The sequence below is a fragment of the Triticum aestivum genome, chromosome 2A (assembly GCF_018294505.1).
Source record: "Triticum aestivum cultivar Chinese Spring chromosome 2A, IWGSC CS RefSeq v2.1, whole genome shotgun sequence".
Taxonomy (NCBI): domain Eukaryota; kingdom Viridiplantae; phylum Streptophyta; class Magnoliopsida; order Poales; family Poaceae; genus Triticum; species Triticum aestivum.
The window spans coordinates 654,136,688-654,163,476 of record NC_057797.1 but is presented as its reverse complement, the minus strand read 5'-3'; positions in this window follow the sequence as shown (position 1 = coordinate 654,163,476).

The following is a 26,789-nucleotide window of genomic DNA, read 5'->3' as shown; positions in this document are numbered from 1 at the left end:
GACTTAGCTCTACCGCCAGATAGTGTTCGGGAGATCATACCTGTGGCGACTCCGGCCCTTGATCCGGAGCAGACCGCGCCGTCCGAGGACGGGTGGATGGACCCTGCCCCAGAGGCCGCACACTTAGCGGCGATAGAGCCGAATACTGACTTCACCTCCTATGAGACCTGTGTTGCCGGACCTTTGGATTCGTCCCCGACCACGATCTCCGAACCGCCTATGTCCGTACCTATGAAATCTGATTGGGCGCCGATCACGGAGTTTTCCTCCGCGGATATCTTTCAGCACTCGCCCTTGGGCGATGTGCTAAATTCATTAAGGTCTCTGTCCTTGTCAGGAGGCCTTTGGCCGAACTGTGTCCGGCTCGAGTGGTAAGCGGACGATGAAGAAATTCGTTCCCCACCCACCACCCACTTAATAGCCACTGTCGATGACTTAACCGAAATGCTTGATTTCGGCTCCAAAGACATCGACGGTATGGACGACAATGCGGGGAACAAACAGGAACCACCGCCTGCAGGGCGCTGGACTGCCACTTCATCACATGATATATACATGGTGGATACACCCCAAGAAAATGATGACGAGGAACGGGAGGAAGCAGCGAAGGACAATTCCCTTGAGAAGCAACCAAAGCGACGGCGTAAGCGCCGCTCCAAATCCCGCCATGGAAAAAACAGCGATAACAGTGCAAGAAAGAGTAACACCCCGGTCGACCCCAAAGGAGACAACGACCACATGAACCCAGCGGTGGAGCAGGGTGAACCAGCGGACGACGAACATAGTACAGAGCCGCTGTCAGTTCACGACGACCCCGAGGGTAAAACTAATCAACCTGTCTCCGGAGACATGAATAGTCCGGATGACGATGAACACATCATCCCTGAAAGACACTTGAAACAAGAGAACCTTCATAAAAGGCTCATTGAAACCGCACGGAGCCTGAAGAAGCAGAAGCAAAGGCTTAAGACCGCGCAGAATACACTCAACAACAGATGGAATAAAGTGCTTGACACGGAAGAAAAGTACGGCGGTAATCGCCACACAAAAAGATATCCAAAGCGCAAGCTGTTGCTTGAATTCGACGATGAGGCCTTAGAGCCCACTCAGCCGGAAAATAAAACGACCGATCAACCGGACCGGCCACCCCATGGCCGCGATAGGGCGGCTAACGATGACGTACACAAGTCAGCACACGACTTACGTGAGGACCTACACTATAAAGCCGGTTTGACCAAGGCCATTTACAGACCTAGGAAGCGTGTTCCGGCATAGAATCATCACCGCCCAAATGACTATACTGACAGAAGAATGGTTCGGAATCAAAACCGAACACTACAACCGTCAGACACACCCAAATACATGGGTGCCGTGCACGCCCTATGCTTCACCGATGAGGTACTGGATCATGAATTCCCAGAAGGATTCAAACCCGTGAACATAGAGTCATACGACGGAACAACAGACCCTGGGGTCTGGATTGAGGATTTTATCCTTCACATCCACATGGCTCGTGGAGATGATCTCCACGCCATCAAATACTTGCCCTTAAAGTTGAAAGGACCAGCTAGGCACTGTTTGAAAAGCCTCCCCGAAAACTCAATTGGAAGTTGGGAAGAGCTCGAGGACGCTTTCAGGGCTAATTTTCAAGGGACCTATGTCTGACCTCCGGATGCAGACGATTTAAGTCACATAATTCAACAACCCGGAGAGTCAGCCCGAAAGCTTTGGAACATATTCCTAACTAAGAAGAATCAAATTGTCAATTGCCCGGACACCGAAGCCTTAGTGGCTTTCAAACATAGTGTCCGAGATGAATGGCTTGCCAGAAACCTCGGCCAGGAAAAACCAAGGACAATGGCAGCCCTAACAAGCCTTATGACCCGCTTTTGCACGGGCGAGGATAGTTGGCTGGCCCGCAGCGGCACGAGTGACCCAAGCACATCCGAAGTCAGGGATGTCAATGGAAAACCACGACGCAATAAAAGCAAGCGTCGAAGCAACGAAGACAGCCCAGACAACACGGCGGTAAACGCCGGATTCAGGGGCTCTCGACCCGGTCAATGGAAAAATCCATTCAAAGGCAGCGGAGATGGACCGTCCAGCCTAAACAAGACTCTAGACAGATTATGTCAGATTCACGACACCTCCGATAAACCTGCAAATCACACCAACATAGAATGCTGGGTCTTTAAGCAGGCCGGCAAGCTAAACACCGAACACAAGGGGAGGGAGACACCAAGTGAAGACGAGGATGAGCCTCACCAACAAAACACTGGGGGACAGAAAAATTTCCCACCAGAAGTCAAAACAGTGAACATGATTCACGTAACGAAGAGGAGGAGCACACACGCGCTCCAAGACATATGCACCATAGAGCCCATTACCCCCAAGTTCAACCCTTGGCCGGCCTGCCCAATCACTTTTGATCGCAGGGATCACCCGACTAGTATCCAGCACGGAGGATCAGCTGCCTTGGTACTAGACCCAATAATTGACGGATACCATCTCACCCAAGTCCTTATGGACAGCGGCAGTAGTCTTAATCTGATATATCAAGACACAGTCCGCAAAATGGGGATGTACCCAACAAGAATCAGCCAAAGCAATACTACCTTTAAAGGAGTAGTACCAGGCCCAGAGGCCCGCTACACGGGCTCTATAGTACTAGAGGTTGTATTCGGTTCTCCCGACAACTTCCGAAGCAAAAAATTAACCTTCGACATCGCTCCATTCCGAAGCGGCTATCAAGTACTACTCGGAAGAACAGCCTTCGCTCGTTTTAATGCAATACCGCATTACACTTATCTTAAGCTCAAGATGCCCGGTCCACGTGGCATCATCATAGTTAGCGGACACTCAGAGCGTTCCTTACATGCGGAGGAATGTACGGAGGCTTTCGCATCCAAACATTGAACGACCCCTCCAACCAGAATAAATGATCGGTCGTCAAGACCGCGGACACGGCTGGACGAGTCCGGCACCCCCTCGCTGTAATAGTTCAGATAAACCCGAGATTGGGTCGATGGATATACCCCCATAGGTGGCACTAGGGGCTTCCCGCATGTAAAAAGGACTATAGTTCGGTTTGACTTTACTTAGATTGAATTTCAATGGTCTCTTAATAATAACCAATTTTCCGCACGTAGGCTTTCACCTGGGTTTTTTCTCTCTTGCAAATGACAATTGTGCTACACCCTTCCAGGACACGGCACAACAGAGACACAGGCGGAGACGTGCAACAGGGCCCCGCTCAAAGGTTTCCTTTTAGATTAAGACCCTGTGTAAACCTTTCTCACTGTCTCTTGTTGCTTTACGCCCTCCGGATACTTAACACAACCGAGAGGGATGCTGACGTTATTGGCATTTCCGCCACATTAGACTAATGCACGTACCTGGAAATTCAGGGTTCATTATCAAGGGCTTTGCTCAGCCCGGTATATGTTGTAAAGTCCGAATACCTTAGGGAGTGTTCGGCGTCGCGAGTTTGGCCTTTTATGCATCAGCTCTGAATCATGTCTTCGGTCAAATGTTGGGTTTGCCCGACTCTTGTGTTTTGCTACCTTATGTTCCGCTCTATCAGCTAAGGTGGCACCGGGAGAACTACTGCGATTGTGCCCTGGTTCATCAGGGTGAGCACCTTAGTAGAGAAAGCCGAAAACTAACTGTCATGATAAAGTGCGAGACTGGTCAACCACTCGATGACTCAGCGGAATCTTCGCGATTCCTCCGCATTAACGAAGGACCGGTTTCCCGGTCATGTATGTACGCGCACCGTATTCGGATAAGCGCGGAGGTACCAGGGGCTATATAATAGCCCCACTGTCAAACTCCTATGGCTAAATGAAAGTGTTAAAGCAATATAGTCCGATTGCCTTGTTCGCCACGCTATCACCTCCTTCATGGATCAAGACGTTGGATCAAGTGTGAATATGTGCTTTTCCGAACACCCCCGCATTATGTGCGTGGGGGCTAAAGCCGATGACTGCAAACTTTCAGGTTATATACATACATAAAACGGCCGCACAGGAGGCATCATAATACTTTCAGGCAAAAGTATAAACATAGCCTTTATAACTCAAAGAATATTGTTTTTACAATTGGGACACATGTCACTCGGACATGATACTCTTCGAGCACCACGCCTCTATTGACCGAGCGCCTTCTAGGACTTCTCCTAAATAGTGCCTGGTCGAGACCTGGCCTACGGCCGGACCCTGGGTTGCAATAGTGGTAGCATCCATCTCTGCCCAGTATGTCTTAACACGGGCAAGAGCCATCCGTGCACCCTCTATGCACGCCGACCTCTTTACGACATCGATACTCTGCATAGCACCAAGGGATCGTTGCACTAAACCAAAATAACTATTCGGCTTTGGCCCTTCTGGCCAAAGATGATCCACGACAGACCTCATAGCAAGCCCGGACAACCTATGGAGCTCCGCCCACTCGGCCATTTGCTCATTTAAGAGCAGCGGACGCGTCGGAGCACTGGACTGCGACCAAAACAACTTCTCTACTTCGTGATCTTCTTGATCTTTGAAAAACGCAGTCGCATCAGCAACACTCATTGCCAAGTCCGCAGACGCGTCTGCAGCACTCCATAATCGATCCAGAGGGGCATACTTCGGATCTCCGAACTTCGTCCGCAACAAAAAGGGCTTCCCAGCCATGATATCTCCGGCTTGATGGAGCTCCTCCTCTGCCGCTCTGATTTTAGAACGGGTTTCCTTGGCTGCCTCCATGACTCTCTTCAGGCCAGTCGCTCTCACTTGGCTTTCCTTTTCAAGAAGCTCATATCGGCCGACGACATCTTTCAGCTCAACAGCCATCTTGGCTATTTTATCTTTGCTCTTGCGATGAGCAGCCTGTTCGGCTCTTAAGTCTTCGGCCGCCTTTAGGGCGGCCGCATCACTTCTCCTGGCTTGTTCCTTGGCTCGGGCAAGTTCCATCCGAAGGGTCTCCACGGTGGCAGCTCCATCTGCAGTCACATCATACATTAGATACTAGCATCATGCTCCTCTTAATATCTGTTGACCACCCGAAAATATATACCCTGTGCCTCGTCAAGCCGCTTGTTCACAAGTGCAATGTCGGCATCTGCCGCGTCAAGTTGCCGGCTTAGTCTGGCAAGCTCGGCAGTCTGGCCAGCCACCGGACCGTCAGCCGCCTGCATAGGATAGAAGCGTGATCATTATCTGGGATTATGATTCTCAATTTGCCGCCTCTCGACAGCAACCAGAGTCTCAGGGGCTACTATCGGTATAGAGCACACCTAGCGAGTGCGGTACCGTCAAAAATTTATATATTACTTTGTGTACCTCAAAGCCTCTTAGCAGGCTCGCAAAAGCTTCATGCAACCCACTTTTGGCGGATGAGATCCTCTCGATCACAGTACCCATTAAGGTACGATGCTCCTCTGAGATTGCCGCTTGCTCCAAAAGATTCATCAGTGCGTCCGGTTGCGCACCGGACAATCCCAGACTCTTTCTGTCGCTCCCCTTAGGAGCCGAATACTCCGGACTTCGGGTAGCCGAAGGGATACCTTCTAGCCTTGGAGGATTAGGAGAAATCCTCCATGATGAAACCTCAGGGTCATCCGCCCCAGGAGGCGGGGAGACAAGGGGAGGCGTTTCGCTCTCCATCATCTCCGGAAGAAGATCCCCCGAAGACGAACTCTGTCGGGAAGGGCTACGATCCGGACTGCAAGACATACGTTTCGGTTATTGTCCGCGGAGATAAGGCAAAATATATTTACCAAAAGTACTTGTGTTCACTTACAGCTCAGTGGAGAGCTGACCCCCTTGCGGGCACTGGGCGGCAAGGACGCCCTCCGAGGCAGGGCCTCCTGGCGAGGGTTTGTTCTCTTGTTTGGAAACCTTTGTTTCCAAGTCTTCAGGAGCGGTCCTTTTCCTTCCTTGGGAAGAGGGAATTTCAGATTCTTCTCCCCGATTATCCTCCTTCGTGGAGGTACTAATTCCCCCGGTTTGGATGAGTAATACGTGAGGCTCGCTTTCGGCTTCTTCTTCTCTCCTTTTATCTTCCCCCGAGGGCACTTGATAAGGTGCGTACTCCAGCATCCTGGCTAGTACATGATCCGACGAGCCCTCGGGAAGGGGGGCCAAACACCTGATCATCTTTGCCTTTCTTACCCAGTCCTGGCCAAGAGCAATTCTTTCAGAATTATTTTATGGCAAATGAAAAGACAATGTGTTCGGTCGTGGAAATACTTACCTGGGTATCTGGACGATTACAGTTGAGACCCACATCCTCGGTGGTGTCCGGACACTTTATTCGTGATCCAAAGAAAAATTTATACATCTCTTCGAGTGTCCCGCTGAAGAACTGCTGAATAGTTCGTGGTCCTTCCTGGTTGAACTCCCACATACGAAGAGATCGACGTTGGCATGGCAGAACCCGACGAACTAGCATAACTTGCATTACTTTGACGAGACCGACGTCCCTCTTGAGGAGATCTCGGATGTGACTTTGCAATGTCGGCACATCATTAACCGGCCCCCAGTCTAGCCCCTTGTTGACCCATGACGCCAGTTGTGGTGGGGGGCCCGAACGGAAGGCGGGGGCAGCCACCCACTTAGTACTTCGGGGAGCTGTGATGTAAAACCACTCCCACTGCCATAAGTTGGATATCTCCAGGAAGGAACCCTTTGGCAATGGGGCATCGACACCTTTGCTTATTGTGGCACCTCCGCATTCTGCGTGTCGCCCATCGATCATCTTCGACTTCACATTGAAGGTCTTGAGCCATAAGCCAAAGTGTGGGGTGATGCGGAGGAAGGCCTCACATACGACGATAAACGACGAGATGTGAAGGATGGAATCCGGAGCTAAATCATGGAAGTCGAGCCCATAATAGAACATGAGCCCTCTGACGAAGGGATCAAGACTAAAGCCTAGCCCTCGGAGGAGGTGGGAAACAAATACGACACTCTCGTTGGGTTCGGGAGTGGGGATGACCTGTCCTCGGGCAGGCAGCCCGTGCAAGATTTCAGCGGTCAGATACCTGGCCTCCCTTAGCTTCTTGATGTCCTCCTCTGTGACAGAGGAAGCCATCCACCGGCCCTGAAGGTTGGATCCGGACATGATTGAAGGACCGAAGCGCTTCGCCTGAGCCTTGGGTGTTGAACTCAGGGTGGGGGAAGGGAGGGATTGAGCGCGATAAGAAAAGGACAGGCTTTGGCCCCTTTATAAAGAGGGTGAATATCAAGCGTCCTCCGTGTGGCCGTTTGGAACTTGCCTGAAATCGAGGAGTCGTACTAACGAGCATGATTGGGTTACCCACACCCGTATTGATGAGAATCCCGTGATAAGGGGACACGATCTCTGCTTCGACAAGACGTGCCAATAAAACCGCCTGACAACACGTGTAGTGGCTGGTTGGGATAAACGGTTCGAATAATGACCAAGGCCAGGGTGTGATGTCATGTTATGAAAAGTTGTTAGCAGATTAGATTTGTGGAAATATTATACTCTCTACGGTGGTATGTGGAATTTGTTTTGCAGAGCCGGACACTATCCTTGTATTCAAAATCTTCTATGGAGTATTCGGAGGAGGAACCCGCCTTGCAATGCCGAAGACAATCTGCGCGCCGGACTCATCGTCATTGAAGCCTGGTTCAGGGGCTACTGAGGGAGTCATGGATTAGGGGGTCCTCGGACAACCGGACTATATCCCTTGGCCGGACTGTTGGACTATGAAGATACAAGATTGAAGACTTCGTCCGTGTCCGGGCGGGACCCTCCTTTGCGTGGAAGGCAAGCTTGGCCGTTCGGATATGTAGATCTCCTCCCTTGTAGCCGACTTTGTGTAACCCTAGCCCCTCTGGTGTCTATATAAACCGGAGGGTTTTAGTCCATAGGACAACAACAATCAGACCATAGGCTAGCTTGTAGGGTTTAGCCTCTCCAATCTCGTGGTAGATCAACTCTTGTAATACTCATATCATCAAGATCAATCAAGCAGGAAGTAGGGTATTACCTCCATCAAGAGGGACCGAACCTTGGAAAACATTGTGTCCCCTGCCTCCTGTTACCATCCGCCTTAGACACACAGTTTGGGACCCCCTACCCGAGATCCACCGGTTTTGACACCGACACTAGGCAATTCTTTTCATGAAGCTTTCTACTAAACTTGGAAAAATTAAACTCATGAGACTCATCACCAAAACTAATACCGACAGTTTGTTTCTCACAGTCTATTCTGGCATTAACGGTGTTCAAGAAAGGTCTACCAAAGAAAATGGGACAGAAGTCATCTTGTGGGGAACCATGAACAAGAAAATCAGTAGGGTATTTTATTTTCCCACACAAGACTTCAACATATCTAACAATCCCAAGTGGTGTGATGGTATCTCTATTTGCAAGTTTAATAATGGCATCTATTTCTTCTATTTCAGCAGGTGCTATGTCATCCATAATTTCTTGATAAAGGGTAAAGGGGATGACACTTATGCTAGCAGCTAAGTCACATAAACCATGATAACAGTGATCTCCTATTTTAACTGAGACAACATGCATGCCAACAACGGGTCTATGTTTATCTTCTTTATCAGGTTTAGCAATTCTAGTAGCTTCATTACAGAAGTAAATAACACATCTATCTATATTTTCTTCTAGGAGATCCTTAACCATAGCAACGCTAGGCTCTACTTTGATTTGTTCATCAGGTTTAGGTGTTCTAATATAGATTTTGTCAACCACAGTTGAAAATTTAGCATGTTCCTTTATCCTAACAGGGAAAGGTGGTTTCTCAATATAAGCAGTAGGAACAACTGGATCAACATTACAAAGTATAGTTTCTTCTTTAGCTAGTACCGGTTCTTTAATTTCTTCTTTAATAGGTGGGTGATATTTAAACCACTTCTCTTTAGGGAGATCAACATGAGTAGCAAATGATTCACAAAAGGAGGCTACTATCTCAGAGTCAAGGCCATATTTAGTGCTAAACTTTTCAAAAGCATCAGTATTCATAAAAGATTTAACCCAATCATACTTTAGCTTAATACATGACTCTTTACCTTTGTCGAGTTCCCAATCTTCAGAGTTGCGTTTAATTCTTCCCAAAAGATCCCACCGGAATTCAATAGTCTTCTTTATAAAAGAACCAACATAATAAGTACCGAGCATGGATCGATCATTATGAGAAAGCCGAGCATAAAAATTATGTATAATGATTTCTCTTGATAGATCCTGATTGGGGCATGAATATAACATTGACTTAAGCCTCCCCCAATCTAGAGCGATACTTTCTCCTTCACAAGGCCAAAAATTATATATGTAATTACGATCATGATGAACTAGATGCATAGGATAATTTTTTTGGTGGAACTCCAATTTCAATCAATTCCAATTCCAAGATCCAATATCATCGCATAGCCTATACCATGCCAATGATTTTCCCTTCAAAGATAAAGGGAAAACCTTCTTCATAACTTCACCTCCTGGTAAACCTGCAAGCTTGAACAATCCACAAATTTGTTCCACATATATCAAGTGCATATCAGGATGTTCGGCTCCATCTCCTGCATAAGGATTAGCTAGAAGTTGTTCTATCATACCCGAAGGAATTTCATATTCAATATTTTCAGTAGGTGCAGTGGGTTGAGGGGTAGCTAATTTTGGTTCCGGTAGAGGTGAAGATACCCCGAACAAACCCCTCAAAGGATTGTTTTCCATAGTAACAAGTGACAGTAAATTTCAGCACACAGATAAATGTTTCCTTACCAAATTCCACTTACCAAAGGGGCTTCACTCCCCGGCAACGGCGCCAGAAAATAGCCTTGATGACCCACAAGTATATGAGATCAATTGTAGCTCTTTTCGATAAGTAAGAGTGTCGAACCCAACGAGGAGCAGAAGGAAATGACAAGTGGTTTTCAGCAAGGTAGTCTGCAAGTGCTGAAATTGCAAGTAACAGAGTAGTTTGATAGCAAGATAATTTGTAATGAGCAAGTAACGATGATAGTAGCAAAAGTGCAGCAAGGTAGCCCAATCCTTTTGAGGTGAAGGACATGCCAAAACGGTCTCTTATGATAAGAAAAGCGTTATTGAGGGTATACAGGAATTTCATCTAGTCACTTTCACCATGTTGGTTCAATTTGTGTTCGCTACTTTGATAATTTGATATGTGTTCGTGAAAGGATCGAGAAGAGGTGTCTAGAGGGGGGGGGGGGGGGTGAATAGACTCTTAACAAGAAAAAGTTGTAGTTTTTATTTCTTCAAGTTAAGGTAGAGTTTTAGCATAAGTTTAAACATTCACAATACATACCAAGCAAGCATGACAAGAGTATATGAGCAGCGGAAATTAAAGCATGCAATTTGCAAGAATGTAAAGGGATGGGATTGGAGTGTGCAAACGCAGTTGGAGACACGGAGATTTTTGGCGTGGTTCCGATAGGTGGTGCTATCGTACATCCACGTTGATGGAGACTTCAACCCATGAAGGGTAACGGTTGCGCGAGTCCACAGAGGGCTCCACCCACGAAGGGTCCACGAAGAAGCAACCTTGTCTATCCCACCATGGCCATCGCCCACGAAGGACTTGCCTCACCAGGGTAGATCTTCACGAAGTAAGCAATCTCCTTGCCCGTACAAACTCCTTGGTTCAACTCCACAATCTTGACGGAGGCTCCCAAGTGACACCTAACCAATCTAGGAGACACCACTCTCCAAAAGGTAATGGATGGTGTGTTGATGATGAACTCCTTGCTCTTGTGCTTCAAATGATAGTCTCCCCAACACTCAGCTCTCTCTCACTGATTTGGATTTGGTGGAAAGATGATTTGAGTGGAAAGCAACTTGGGGATGGCTAGAGATCAAGATTTATCTGGTTGGAGTGGAATATCTTGACCTCAACACAAGTGTAGGTGGTTATCTCTCAGAAAATGTATGTTGGAAGTGTAGGCATGTTCTGATGGCTCTCTCTATGAATGAAGAGTGGCTGGAGGGGTCTATATAGCCTCCACACAAAAACTAACGTTACACACAATTGACCAAACTTGGTGGGACCGAATCAGAAAACTCGGTCAGACCGATTCAGTTCATAATGTGACCGTTAGGCTTTTCGGTGGGACCGACATGATCTATTCAGTTGGACCGATGTGCTAGGGTTAGGGTAAAACCTCATCTTGGTTTGACCAATTACACAAACTCGGTGGGACCGATTTGGGTAATAAGCGAAACAGAGACTTGGTCAAGCAAACTCGGTGGGACCGATTGCATATCTCGGTGAGACCGAGATTATTGCAATAGGCAACGGAGAGTTTGCAAGCCCATCTCGGTGAGACCGAGATCCCATCGGTGTGGCCAAATTGATTAGGGTTTGTGGCAATGGCTATGTCAAGTGAACTCGATGGCGGCGGATGGAAAATTTCGGTGGGGCCGAGTTTGACTTTTGGTTTGGGACATATGTGGATATGAGAAAGTGGTTGAGGGCTTTGGAGCATATCACTAAGCACTTCGAGAAAGCAAGCCATTAAGCAACACCTCATCCCCTTTTAATAGTATTGGCTTTCCTATGGACTCAATGTGATCTTGGATCACTAAAAGCAAAATGTAGAGTCTTGAGCTTTAGAGCTCGAGCCAATCTTTTGTCCTTAGCATTTTGAAGGGGTTCCACATCTTCTTGTCCACGCCACTCCATCTGTTGAACTTATCTGAAATATACCAGATAAAAACATTAGTCCAACAAGAGATATGTTGACATTAATTACCAAAACCACCCAGGGAGCACTTGTGCTTTCAATATCCCCCTTTTTGGTAATTGATGACAACATAGATAAAAGCTTTGATAAAGATATAGAGAATAACAAGTAAAGCTTTGGAAAGACACGTAACTTGCATGGACTCCCCCTACATGTATGCAATCATGTCAATATGGAAAGTAAGAGCATGTGAATGCATAAACATGACAGAGCAAGCAATGTGTTACATGTATCTTGGCTATATGCATCAGAGCAGATGATGTGAATATATGAAGTTGTAACTTCATGCTCATGATTCCTTCTTGCAAACAATATGCACATCAGCAAGAAATCTTCATGCACATGAGTGTGATGCATATACTTACCTTGTGGTCTCAAGCTGGCTTAGGAAGAGATGAACCTGAGAAAACAAGGTTAGATAACACAGATACATCTACTAGACAGAGGAAACGAAGGGACCACAAGAGTACCAAGATTGGGATGACATGTAGAGTGTGAGTAATGGGTACTCTATTGGATATAGACATGTCCACAAGGATAAATATATGCAATGAATTTCAAGGATTTCCTTCCCTACCGGTCTTTCTCCCTCTAAATCTTGTATTGGATAATGGGAGAACATAGGGAAACAAAATCAGAGCAAAACAGATCATAAACATAACATAGACATGTGACTTCTATCCTCTTGAACACCAAGCATCTGGGGCCTTTGATGTGATTACCTCTCTCTCCCTCTTTCTCTCTCTCCCCTTTTGAAGAGAATAAGCTTTGATGTGATCTCTCTCCCCCTTTGACATCAATTTCCAAGAAGGGATCTTTTGGAGTGTGAGTCAAAATAGGTTTGGTCCTTGAGTCACAGAGAAAAGTAGCATATAGATTGTGATGCTGGTAAAGGACAAGAATCATCGAGTGGAGCTGGAACAAAAGTGCAAGAACAAGTGGCAAATTGTTTTCTCCGCAGTGAAATCGGTGACACCGAGTTATATTTTTTGGTTGCACCAAAATGGTTCGGCGTGACCGAAAGAGACAAATCAGTATGACCGAGTTCCAGACAGAGAGAACATTTGTCACCTCAACTCACTAGGCAAATAAGATCTCACAAAGATCTGCAAGGAATTAACTAAAGGAATTTCCATGAATTGGATGCAAGATACAAATGCAAGAATACATAGAAACAATAGAGAACTTCATCTAGAATTGGTCGGCAACAGAGTCACCTATGTTAGAGTATATTGACTGAGGAGTCAAGTGAAAACACTTGATCGTAGGTCATACTCATCGTTTAGGCTCAAAATGGGGTTGCCTTTTATCATTTAAGCTTTTGATGTATTCACATCTTGTTGAGTTTCTTTGACCCATGACTCGGGGTAAAGCTTCTCTAAGATGGAATAACATACCTTGGGTGGTGGTGTTGAACTTGATTGTGTAGTTGAACTTGTGTGGGTTGCTCAAGGTTGATGTAGCTCATCAAGAGCTGGGAGCACCACTTGTAATTGAAGTTCATCTACCTACATGGGTTAGTCTTGCAAGGAAGAGCACTTGTGTATCCAAAATGACAATCATGAAATTTGATATAGAATTTGTCAAAGGATATGTTGAAGGATTTCATGCTCCCTTTTCTTCAACCACCATGGAGTAGAGACTTGGTGATGTAGAGATTGCTCAAGATGTGAGTGAGTTGCAATCTCATGGATTTAGATTCATACAAGTACCTACAAGGGTTACATAGCATGCAGGGGTGCAAATATATCCAAGACATATGATCATCGTCATAAGAGAAGAAGTCAAGGATTAGTTAAAGGCTTATGCCTTGCATGTACCCGAATGGAGTTTCTACTCCAAGTTTGAAGCATCAATGATGTTCAATTCACCTCTCAAACGACAAAAGACTTTCTCATCAAGTGGTTTGGTGAAGATATCCGCCAATTGCTTATCGTTACAAACATGCTTAAGATCAATGTCTCCTTTAGCAACATGATCTCGAATGAAATGATGACAAACTTCAATATGCTTAGTTCGAGAATGTTGCACGGGGTTGTGAGCAATCTTAATGGCACTTTCATTGTCACAAAGCAAAGGAACATGTTTCACATATATCCCATAATCTTTAAGTGTTTGGGTCATCGAAAGTAATTGAGCACAACATGAACCCGCGACAATGTATTCCGCTTCGGCGGTGGATAAGGATACCGAGTTTTGTTTCTTGGAAGACCAAGACACAAGAGATCTACGAAGAAATTGACAAGTACCCGAAGTTGACTTTCTATCAACCTTGTCTCCAGCATAGTCCGAATCATAGTAGCCAACAAGATCGAAAGAAGATCTCTTAGGATACCAAATGCCAAAATTTGGCGTATGTATTAAGTATCTCACTATCCTTTTCACGGCCTTAAGATAACATTCTTTAGGGGCCGTTTGATATCGTGCACACATGCACACACTTAACATGATATCAGGACAGGAGGCACATAGATATAACAATGAACCAATCATAGAGCGATAAACCTTTTGGTCAACCGTTTGCCATCCTTGGTCAAGTCAAGATGTCCACTAGTAGGCATGGGAGTTTTCATACCTTTGCATTCTTGCTTATTGAACTTATTGAATAAGTCCTTGGTGTACTTTGTTTGAGAAACAAAGATACCTTCCTTAGTTTGCTTGATTTGCAAACTAAGAAAGAATTTGAGTTCACTCATCATTGACATCTCAAACTTCTCTGACATAAGCTTTCCAAACTTCTCACTAAAATGAGGGTTAGTTGAACCAAATATTATATCATCAACATAAATTTGGCACACAAATAATTCACCATTAACCCTTTTAGTAAAAAGAGTAGAATCTATTTTTCCAATTTCAAAGCCTTTTTCAATAAGGAACTTGGTCAAGCATTTTTTTTGAACCGGGCATTACCCCTTTCCATTACTTTCATAATGAAAATAACATCAGTTCAGCATGACCGCCCAGGAAACCTAGAAAGGGGAAGCGGGTTCAACGCATCACTGGGAAACCCACGGTGGGCACCCGTCATCGGGCAGCTCACCACGGGGCAAAAACCCAGTGACACCTAAACATCTATGACCACCTAAAATAGTTCATCCATTACAAGCCTAATCAGATAGGCCACACACCAAAAGCTCACGCAAGAGCAAGAACCTCACAGATGGCCAAACTAGTATTTTTTTCGAAACACAGACTTTGTACGCCATGAAAGGGTCACAAGAGCCAAAAGAGCGTGAGGGAAGAAGTTCTGCATCCCGCCATGAGCCACCTACTCGCTACTCCTTCTTCACCCGCTCCGCGTCACATCTCTCGGTGCTGCATAGATCCTCATCATGTTCGAGGCGTTGATCCTCAGCATCTTAGACCCATGCTCCATCGCCTCCCGATCTTCACCTGACAGCAACCCTGCCCAATAAGATATATAACCACAAGTAGAATATACCACATCAAAAGGAGACTTCAATTCCTTAAGTTCAAAAATTCTTTTATTGCGACAGTTCCATATCGCCCAACATAACGCAGCCAGGCCAAAGGTATATAACCTCTCCCCATCAGGAAGATAACAGTGACACCAAGCAAAATATTGCCACAAATTGTTAGGGCATCTATTCGTGCCCAAAACGCACCCCACTGTTCTCCACATAACTCTAGCAACCGGGCAGGTAAAGAAAAGGTGACGAGAGGTTTCTCTGCCATTGCAAAAGGCACACACTGGCCTTCCCAGCCACTCACGTCTACACATGACATCCCTAGTCAGGACAGAGTCCTGAAATAGTTGCCACAGGAATATCTGAATTTTAAGGGGAATTTTTGCTCTCCATATCCATGTGAAATTGCATCCAGCTAGGGCCTCTCCAAGTAATCATAAACATATTTTATAGTGATTTTTCACTTCTTCCCCAGGGACCAAATGACATGATCAGGGTCGTTAGTAAGGGACCAAGCCCTCACCCTAGCTTGCACCCCTCCATTTGTCAAGAACAGGAGGGTTGAGTCTTCTCCTAAAGAAGTTCAAATCCACATTCTCCCTGAACTTAGCCACAATTATCTCTTGATTATTGCACACACTAAATAACACAGGGAACTGGACACACAACGGTTGCTCCTCGCCACAAGGGTCCAACCACATCCTGGCAAGATTGCCAGAGTTCAAAATTAATTTTCTACCAATCATATAATACTCCTTGACCTTCATGATAGCTTTCCAGATGGGGGAATCCCCAAATCTGGTTTTGATGGACGCCACCGTATCCTTCTTGAAGTATTTGCCCGGATCACCTCTTGCCAAAGCCCTTGTTGGGTCTCTAGCTTCCACCACCATTTGGTGAGTATGCTAATGTTCTGTTTATGTAGATATTTCACCCCAGTCCCCCTTTCTCTTTTGATCGACAAATTCTGGACCATTTAACTAGGTGGTAGCGCTTACGCCCCTCACGTTCTTGCCAGAAAAAATGCTTGCAATGTTTATCTAGCTTACCAATCACTCCCTTAGGTAGCAGGAACATGCACATGTAGAAATACACAATGCTAGTTAAGGAAGAGTTAAGCAGAATGAGACGACCCCCGAGGAGGCTGCATTTCCAATCCACATTTCGCAACATTTGAGAAACCTTTCATCCACAAAATCCCAGTCTAGGATTCGGAGGTTTGAGAAACTGACCGGAACCCCAAGGTATTTCATTGGGAAGTGGCCGATACTACAATTAAACAAGTCTGCATAAAAGGAGATAATATTATCATCTCCCCCAACACAAAGGATCTCACTTTTCATAAAATTGATCTTCAGCCCTGACATAAGCTCAAACATGTAAAGCAACAATTTTAGGTTAACAGCAGGCTCGTTGTTATGCTCAAAACAGATCACCGTATCGTCAGCGTACTGCAGGATTGCTACTCCTCCCTCAATCAGATCAGGTGCAAGGCCAGTTATCATTTTTTCTTTTTGTCCGTTGGTAACCATCTTCGAGAGGGTTTCCACAGCTAGGTTAAATAGGAAGGGGGAGTAGGGGTCGCCTTGTCGAACCCCTTTGTGACTCTGAAAGTAAGGCCCTGTCTCATTGTTAAGTTTAATGCTCAAGGTGCCATTATGAAGGATCTTCTCTACCCAACCGCACCAAGTCGGCCCAAAACCAGGGTTTCGATGACATTCAAGGAGGAAATCACAATTTATCTTATCATAAGCTTTTTCGAAATCCAACTTAAGTACAATTCCCACCTTCTTTTTATGATGGTATGGTGCAGCACCTCGTGGAGAGTAAGGATCACATCCATAATGTTTCTATGCTTTATAAAAGCATTTCGATATTTACTAATCAATTTGTCAGCAAAGATAGCCACTTGGTTATCCAAAACCTTAGTAATCAGCTTGTATGGACATCTAAGGAGGCATATAGGGCGGTACTTGGTCAAGCATTTATACCACGCTCTATGAGCTTGTTTAAGGCCATAAAGAGCTTTGTGAAGTTTTTAAACATGGTCAGGTTTCTTAGGATTGACAAAGCCAGGAGGTTGTTTATAATAAACTTCCTCCTCAATTTCACAATTAAGAAAATCACTCTTAATGTCCATTTGGTATAAGGTGATATCATGGTGATTAGCATAAGCAAGTAAGATGCGGATGGACTCAAGTCTAGCAACAGGGGCATATGTCTCACCATAGTCCATACCTTCGACTTGAGTGTAGCCTTGGGCGACGAGACATGCTTTGTTGTGAATGATATGTCTCCAACGCATCTATAATTTTTTATTGTTCCATGCTATTATATTATCAACCTTGGATGTTTTATATGCATTTATATGCTATTTTATGTGATTTTTGGGACTAACCTATTAACCTAGAGCCCAGTGTCAGTTTCTGTTTTTTCCTTGTTTTAGAGTATCGTAGAAAAGGAAAATCAAATGGAGTCCAGTTGACCTGAAACTTCAAGGAACTTATTTTTGGACCAGAAGAAGCCCACGGAGTATCGAAGATGGACCAGGAGAGTCCCAGGCTGCCCACGAGGGTGGGGGGCGTGCCCCCTGCCTCGTGGACAGCCCAGAGATTCACCGACGTACTTCTTCCTCCTATATATACCCATATACCCTAAAAACTTTGAGGACGAGAATAGATCGGGAGTTCCACCGCCAGAAGCCTCCGCAGCCATCGAAAACCAATCTAGACCCGTTCTGGGACCCTGCCGGAGGGGGAACCCCTCGCCGGTGGCCATCTTCATCATCCCGGCGCTCTCCATGACGAGGAGGGAGTAGTTCTCCCTCGGGGCTAAGGGCATGTACCAGTAGCTATGTGTTTGATCTCTCTCTCTCTCTCTCGTGTTCTTGAGGTGATACGATCTTGATGTATCGCGAGCTTTGCTATTATAGTTGGATGTTATGATGTTTCTCCCCCTCTACTCTCTTGTGATGGATTGAGTTTTCCCTTTGAAATTATCTTATCAGATTGAGTCTTTAAGGATTTTAGAACAATGGATGTATGTCTTGCGTGGGATACCCGTGGTGACAATGGGGTATTATATTAATCCACTTGATGTATGTTTTGGTGATCAACTTGCGGGTTCCGCCCATGAACCTATGCATAGGGGTTGGCACACGTTTTCGTCTTGACTCTCCGGTACAAACTTTGGGGCACTCTTTCAAATACTTTGTGTTGGGTTGAATAGATGAATCTGAGATTGTGTGATGCTTATCATATAATCATACCCATGGATACTTGAGGTAACATTGGAGTATCTAGGTGACATTAGGGTTTTGGTTGATTTGTGTCTTAAGGTGTTATTCTAGTACGAACTCTATGATAGATTGAACGGAAAGAATAGCTTCATGTTATTTTACTACGGACTCTTGAATAGATCGATCAGAAAGGATAATTTTGAAGTGGTTTCGTACCCTACCATAATCTCTTTGTTTGTTCTCCGCTATTAGTGACTTTGGAGTGACTCTTTGTTGCATCTTGAGTGATAGTTATATGATCCAATTATGTTATTATTTTTGAGGGAACTTGCACTAGTGAAAGTACGAACCCTAGGCCTTTTTTCAACGCATTGCAATATCATTTGTGCTCATTTTTATCATTAGTTACCTTGCTGTTTTTATATTTTCAGATTACAAAAACCTTTATCTACCATCCATATACCACTTGTATCACCATCTCTTCACCGAACTAGTGCACCTATACAATTTACCATTGTATTGGGTGTGTTGGGGACACAAGAGACTCTTTGTTATTTGGTTGCAGGGTTGCTTGAGAGAGACCATCTTCATCCTACGCCTCCTACGGATTGATAAACCTTAGGTCATCCACTTGAGGGAAATTTGCTACTGTCCTACAAACCTCTGCACTTGGAGGCCCAACAATGTCTACAAGAAGAAGGTTGTGTAGTAGACATCAAGATCTTTTCTGGCGCCATTGCCGGGGAGGTTAGCGCTTGAAGGTATATCTTTAGATCTTGCAATCGAATCTTTTTGTTTCTTGTTTTATCACTAGTTTAGTTCATAAAAGAAAACTATAAAAAATGGAATTGGGGGTACCTCATATGTTTCATCTTTTTAATATCGTTCGTGAGTATGATGGAAAGGAAAATTGTGCCAAAGTGTTAGAAGAAGAATGCATTAAAATGTTTGGCACTAAATCTTTGAATGATGAGCATGATTGCAATGTTATTAGTATAAACTCTTTGAATATCCATAGTACTAATGATGATTGCACTAGTCATGATGAGAATGTCTCTTATAAGCATGTCGATTTTTGTGGAGTGCATAGAGTTTGCAAGTACACACCAACCAGGGAAGATAGATTTTGCAAGAGGCATAAGTACTTAGAAACTAAATGGTTGCAAGAAAGGCTAGATGTTTGTGCTAAAAATTTAAATTTTCTTAGCCGTACTTGTGAACTTTGCAATGAACATGGTCATTTAACCGTCCGATGCAAATTGTTTCATGATCTAATCGTTTCCAAAAATTGTGATGACTTGATTTCCCTTGCACATCATGATGAACTTAGTTTGCTTATGGGTTATGAAGAAATGAAATGTATAACTAACTATCTTCTAGTATTTGCCCGTGATAAACTTCTTGGTTTTGATCTAGAGGAAATTTATATGTATTGTGCGGTGAATTGTATTGAAAATCCTTATATTGCCAATTACATAAAGAAAAGAAAACAAATAGAAGATGAAGAGAATACTAATGAAAGGGAAGAGACTTCCCAATATCCTCCTATTATTTCTTATGATGAATCAGTTATCGAGGAGGAGCCTTCTATTCAACCAATCTCATTAATAAGGAGCTCCAAAAAGAGGGTTGAACCCAGACATGATGTGAAGAAGAAAAAGAAAATACGGAGAAGCAAAGGTATAAAGGTATCTCTCCCGAATAATGTTGCTCCTATTACTCATTGTGATGATGATAATTGCTATACTATTGGTGCTATCCATACTATTAATGATGAGAGTGATTATGCTTATGATATGAAAAGGCCCAAGCTTGGGGATGCTATGTTTGATGAGAATGACATGTTTGAGAATATATTTGCTGCAATTAATGTTTATCCCAAGCTTTGTGATGCTATGTTTAATGGAGATGATATTTTTAGTCCCCCAAGTTTTGACATATAAATTTGTTATGATGATAGCATGCCTCCTACTTATGATGATTATATTGATGAAAGTGGGTTTGGAAGAGTGTAAACTTTAGGAAGTAGTAATCCCACTATTTTGGAGGATGTTTAATCTTATTGTGATAATTATGAAAGTGGATTTGGAGAGGTCATGACTTTATTTAGTAATGATTCCACTATCCTAGAAGAGGTTTCAATCAATTATGATGAGAACAAAGTTGCTACCTATGATGATTATTGTGATGATACATATGCTATAAAAAGTAGAGATGATTATATTTATAAAACTTGTCATGATTACAATTACCCCTTTTCTGAACATTACTCCTTTAATGTGGAAACAATTTATAGTATTCGAGTTTCTTATGATACTCCCACTATTCCGAATGAGAAGAATTTTGCTTATGTGGAGAGTAATAAAATTTCTATGCTTGTAGATCAGGAAAAGAATGCTTTATGTGATAGTTATATTGTTGAATTCATTCATGATTCCACTGAAAATTATTATGAGGGAGGAACATATGCTTGTAGGAATTGCAATAATATAGAGTTTCCTCTCTATGCGCTTAAAACCTTGAAGTTATGCTTGTTTTGCTTCCCTATGCTAGTTGATTATTGTTCCCATAAATTGTTTGCTCACAAAATCCCTATGCATAGGAAGTGTGTTAGTCTTAAATGTGCTAGTTATATTCTTCATGATGCTCTCTTTATGTTACAATTCTTATATTTTATGTGAGCATCGTTGAAATCATCATGCCTAGCTAGGGGCGTTAAACGATGGCGCTTGTTGGGAGGCAACCCAATTTTATTTTTGTTCCTTCCTTTTTGCCCCTGTTTAGTAATAAATAATTTATCTAGACTCTGTTATGATTGATTTTTTATGTTTCAGTTAGTGTTTGCGCCAAGTAGAACCGTTGGGAAGACTTGGGGACAGTCTTGTTGATCTTGCTGTAAAAAACTGAAACTTTAGCGCTCAAGAGAATTGCTGCCATTTTTTATTGGACAGTGATATTTAGTTAATTATTTTTTCATATGATTAATAGATGAATTACTCACGTCCAGCAATTTATTTTAGAATTTTTGGGGTTCCAGAAGTTTGTGTTAGTTACAGATTACTACAGACTGTTTTGTTTTTGACAGATTCTGTTTTTCGTGTGTTGTTTGCTTATTTTAATGAATCTATGGCTAGTGAGAGAGTTTATAAACCATAGAGAAGTTGGAATACAGTAGGTTTAACACCAATATAAATAAATAATGAGTTCATTACATTACCTTGAAGTGGTGTTTTGTTTTCTTTCGCTAACGGAGCTTACGAGTTTTCTGTTAAGTTTTGTGTTGTGAAGTTTTCAAGTTTTGGGTAAAGATTCGATGGATTATGGAATAAGGAGTGGGAAGAGCCTAAGCTTGGGGATGCCAAAGTCACCCCAAGGAAATATTCAAGGACAACCAAGAGCCTAAGCTTGGGGATGCCCCGGAAGACATCCCCTCTTTCGTCTTCGTTCATCGGTAACTTTACTTGGAGCTATATTTTTATTCGCCACATGATATGTGTTTTGCTTGGAGCGTCATTTTATTTTATTTTGTTTTGCTTGCTGTTTGAATAAAATACCAAGATCTGAAATTCTTAAATGTTAGAGAGTCTTCACATAGTTGCATAATTATTCAACTACTCATTGATCTTCACTTATATCTTTCGGAGTAGTTTGTCATTTGCTCTAGTGCTTCACTTATATCGTTTTAGAGCACAGTGGTGGTTTTATTTTATAGAAATAGACGAACTCTTATGCTTCACTTATATTATTTTGAGAGTCCTAAACAGCATGGTAATTTGCTTTGGTTATGAATTTAGTCCTAATATGATTGGCATCCAAGAGGGATATAATAAAAACTTTCATATAAAGTGCATTGAATACTATGAGAAGTTTGATACTTGATGATTGTTTTGAGATATGAAGATGGTGGTATTAGAGTCATGCTAGTTGAGTAGTTGTGAATTTGAGAAATACTTGTGTTAAAGTTTGTGATCCCGTAGCATGCACGTATGGTGAACCGTTATGTGATGAAGTCGGAGCATGATTTATTTATTGATTGCTTTCCTTATGAGTGGCGGTCGGGGATGAGCGATGGTCTTTTCCTACCAATCTATCCCCCTAGGAGCATGCACGTAGTACTTCATTTCGATAACTAATATATTTTTGCAATAAGTATGTGAGTTCTTTATGACTAAGGTTGAGTCCATGGATTATACGCAATCTCACCCTTCCACCATTGCTAGCCTCTCTAATATCGCGCACCTTTTGCCGGTATCATACACCCACCATATACCTTCCTCAAAACAGCCACCATACCTACCTATTCCATAGCCATTCTGAGATATATTGCCATGCAACTTTCCACCGTTCCGTTTATTATGACACGCTTCATCATTATCATATTGCTTTGCATGATCATGTAGTTGACATTGTATTTGTGGCAAAGCCACTGTTCATAGTTCTTTCATACATGTCACTCTTGATTCATTGCACATCCTGGTACACCGTCGGAGGCATTCATATAGAGTCACATTTTGTTCTAAGAATCGAGTTGTAATTCATGAGTTGTGAGTAAATAAAAGTGTGATGATCATCAATATTAGAGCATTGTCCCAGTGAGGAAAGGATGATGGAGACTATGATTCCCCCACAAGTCGGGATGAGACTCCGGACTAAATAATAATAATAAAAAGAGGCCATAAAAAGAGAAAAGGCCAAAAAATAAGAGAAAAAGAGAGAAGGGACAATGCTACTATCCATTTACCACACTTGTGCTTCAAAGTAGCACCATGATCTTCATGATAGAGAGTCTCCTATGATATCACATTCATATACTAGTGGGGATTTTTCATTATAGAACTTGGCTTGTATATTCCAATGATGGGCTTCCTCAAAATGCCCTAGGTCTTCGTGAGCAAGCGAGTTGGATGCACACCCACTTAGTTTGTTTTTGAGCTTTCATACATTTATAGCTCTAGTGCATCCGTTGCATGGCAATCCCTACTCACTCACACTAATATCTATTAATGGGCATCTCCATAGCATGTTGATATGCCTAGTTGATGTGAGACTATATTCTCCTTTTTGTCTTCTCCACAACCACCATTCTATTCCACATATAGTGCTATATCCATGGCTCACACTCATGTATTGGGTGAAGATTGAAAAAGTTTGAGAACATCAAAAATATGAAACAATTGCTTGGCTTGTCATCGGGGTTGTGCATGATTTAAATATTTTTTTGTGGTGAAGATTGAGCATAGCCAGACTATATGATTTTGTAGGGATAGCTTTCTTTGGCCATGTTATTTTGAGCAGACATAATTGCTTAGTTAGTATGCTTGAAGTATTATTATTTTTATCTCAATATTAAACTTTTGTCTTGAATCTTATGTATCTGAATATTCTTGCCACAATAAATAGAATTACATGGATAAATATGTTAGGTAGCATTCCACATCAAAAATTCTGTTTTTATCATTTACCTACTCGAGGACGAGCAGGAATTAAGCTTGTGGATGCTGATACGTCTCCAACGTATCTATAATTTTTGATTGTTCCATACTATTATATTATCAACCTTGGATGTTTTATATGCTATTTTATATGATTTTTGGGACTAACCTATTAACCTAGAGCCCAGTGCCAGTTTCTGTTTTTTCCTTGTTTTAGAGTATCGCAGAAAAATAAAATCAAACAGAGTCCAATTAACCCGAAACTTCACGGAACTTATTTTTGGACTAGAAGAAGCCCACAGAGTATCGGAGATGGACCAGGAGAGTCCCGGGCTGCCCACGAGGGTGGGGGGGGGGGGGCGCTCCCACCCCCTAGGCGCGCCCCCTGCCTCGTGGACAGCCCGGAGATTCACCGACGTACTTCTTACTCCTATATATACCCAAATACCCTAAAAACTTCGAGGATGAGAATAGATCGGGAGTTCCGCCGCTAGAAGCCTCCGTAGCCACCGAAAACCAATCTAGACCCATTCCGGCACCCTGCCGGAGGGGGAACCCCTCACCGGTGGCCATCTTCATCATCCCGGCGCTCTCCATGACGAGGAGGGAGTAGTTCTCCCTCGGGGCTGAGGGTATGTACCAGTAGCTATGTGTTTGATCTCTCTCTCTCTCTCGTGTTCTTGAGGTGATGCGATCTTGATTTATCGCGAGCTTTGCTATTATAGTTGGATGTTATGATGTTTCTCCCCCTCTTCTCTCTTGTGATGGATTGAGTTTTCCCTTTGAAGTTATTGGATTGAGTCTTTAAGTATTTGAGAACACTTGATGTATGTCTTGCATGGGATACCTGTGGTGACAATGGGGTATTCTATTGATCCACTTGATGTATGTTTTGGTGATCAACTTGCGGGTTCCGCCCATGAACCTATGCATAGGGGTTGGCACACGTTTTCATCTTGACTCTCCGATGGAAACTTTGGGGCACTCTTTGAAGTACTTTGTGTTGGTTTGAATAGATGAATCTGAGATTGTGTGATGCTTATTGTATAATCATACCCATGGATACTTGAGGTGACATTGGAGTATCTAGGTGACATTAGGGTTTTGGTTGATTTGTGTCTTAAGGTGCTATTCTAGTACAAACTCTATGATAGATTGAATGGAAAGAATAGCTTCATGTTATTTTACTACGGACTCTTGAATAAATCGATCAGAAAGGATAACTTTGAGGTGGTTTTGTACCCTACCATAATCTCTTCGTTTGTTCTCCGCTGTTAGTGACTTTGGAGTGACTCTTTGTTGCATGTTGAGGGATAGTTATATGATCCAATTATGTTATTATTGTTGAGGGAACTTGCACTATTGAAAGTATGAACCCTAGGCCTTGTTTCAACGCATTGCAATACCGTTTGTGCTCACTTTTATCATTAGTTACCTTGCTGTTTTTATATTTTCAGATTACAAAAACCTTTATCTACCATCCATATACCACTTGTATCACCATCTCTTCGCCAAACTAGTGCACCTATACAATTTACCATTGTATTGGGTGTGTTGGGGACACAAGAGACTCTTTGTTATTTGGTTGCAGGGTTGCTTGAGAGAGACCATCTTCATCCTACGCCTCCTATAGATTGATAAACCTTAGGTCATCCACTTGAGGGAAATTTGCTACTGTCCTACAAACCTCTGTACTTGGAGGCCTAACAACGTCTACAAGAAGAAGGTTGTGTAGTACACATCAGCGAATGACTTGACCATCTTCGTCTTGCTTGTTGCGAAACACCCATTTGGTACCAATGATGTTGTGGTTGTTGTCGAGCTTCTCGACCAATGTCCACACTTGATTTCTCTCAAAGTTGTGTAGCTCTTCATGCATGGCATTTATCCAATCCGGATCTTCCAATGCTTCTTCAACCTTCATAGGTTCAACGCTAGAGATGAATGAATAATGTTCACAAAAATTAGCCAAACGAGATTTAGAGTGAGTGATTCTCCCGGTTTGGATATCATTGTAGATTTGCTCGACGGGATGGTCTCTGACGACTCTTGCTCGAACTCGTGAGAGCTTTTGTTTTGTTCGGGTGGAACATCTTCTTCATCATCTTGTCCTTCTTCTTGTCCTTCTTCATTGTTGACATTGTCATTTCCTTGCCGTGGTGGAGAAGGAGGTTGATGAGGTTCATCTTGGTGTACTTCCTCATTTTCTTCGTCTTGGTGTGTCCCACTTGTGGATGCTTCCGTATCAACTCTTGGTTCACCTTGTCGTGAGGTAGAAGCTTCCACTTGGACGGACGAGATTCTCTCCTTCACCTCCATTGGACGGATCTTGCCAATAGACAAGTTTTGGATTGCTTCCGAAGGATCTTTATCTCCTACATCAATTGGCAATTGCTCTACTTGCGAGCCATTAGATTCATCAAACTTCACATCTACCGTCTCTTCAACCTTTTGGGTGAAATTGTTGTAGACACGGTAAGTGTGAGAGTTTGAGCCATAACCAAGTAGGAAGCCTTCATGAGATTTAGGGGCAAATTTGGAACGACGATTCTTATCAAGAATGTAGCACTTTGGGCCGAATACTCGAAAGTATCCAACTTGGGGTTTGTTATTGGTGAGGAGCTGGTATGCCGTCTTGCCGAGTAGCTTGTGAAGATACAAGCGATTTATTGCATGACAAGCTGTCTCAACCGCTTCCGCCCAAAAGTGTTTTGGAGTCTTGTAATCATCAAACATCGTCCTTGCCATCTCAATAAGAGTTCGGTTCTTCCTCTCAACAACTCCACTTTGTTGAGGCATGTACGTAGCCGAGAACTCATGTGAAATCCCTTCTTCGTCGAGAAAGGTATCCACATTTGCGTTCTTGAACTCCGTTCCATTGTCGCTGCGAACCTTCTTGATCTTCACTTCAAATTGATTTTGGGCCTTCCTAGCGAAGTTTTTGAAGATCTTTTGCACCTGCGATTTA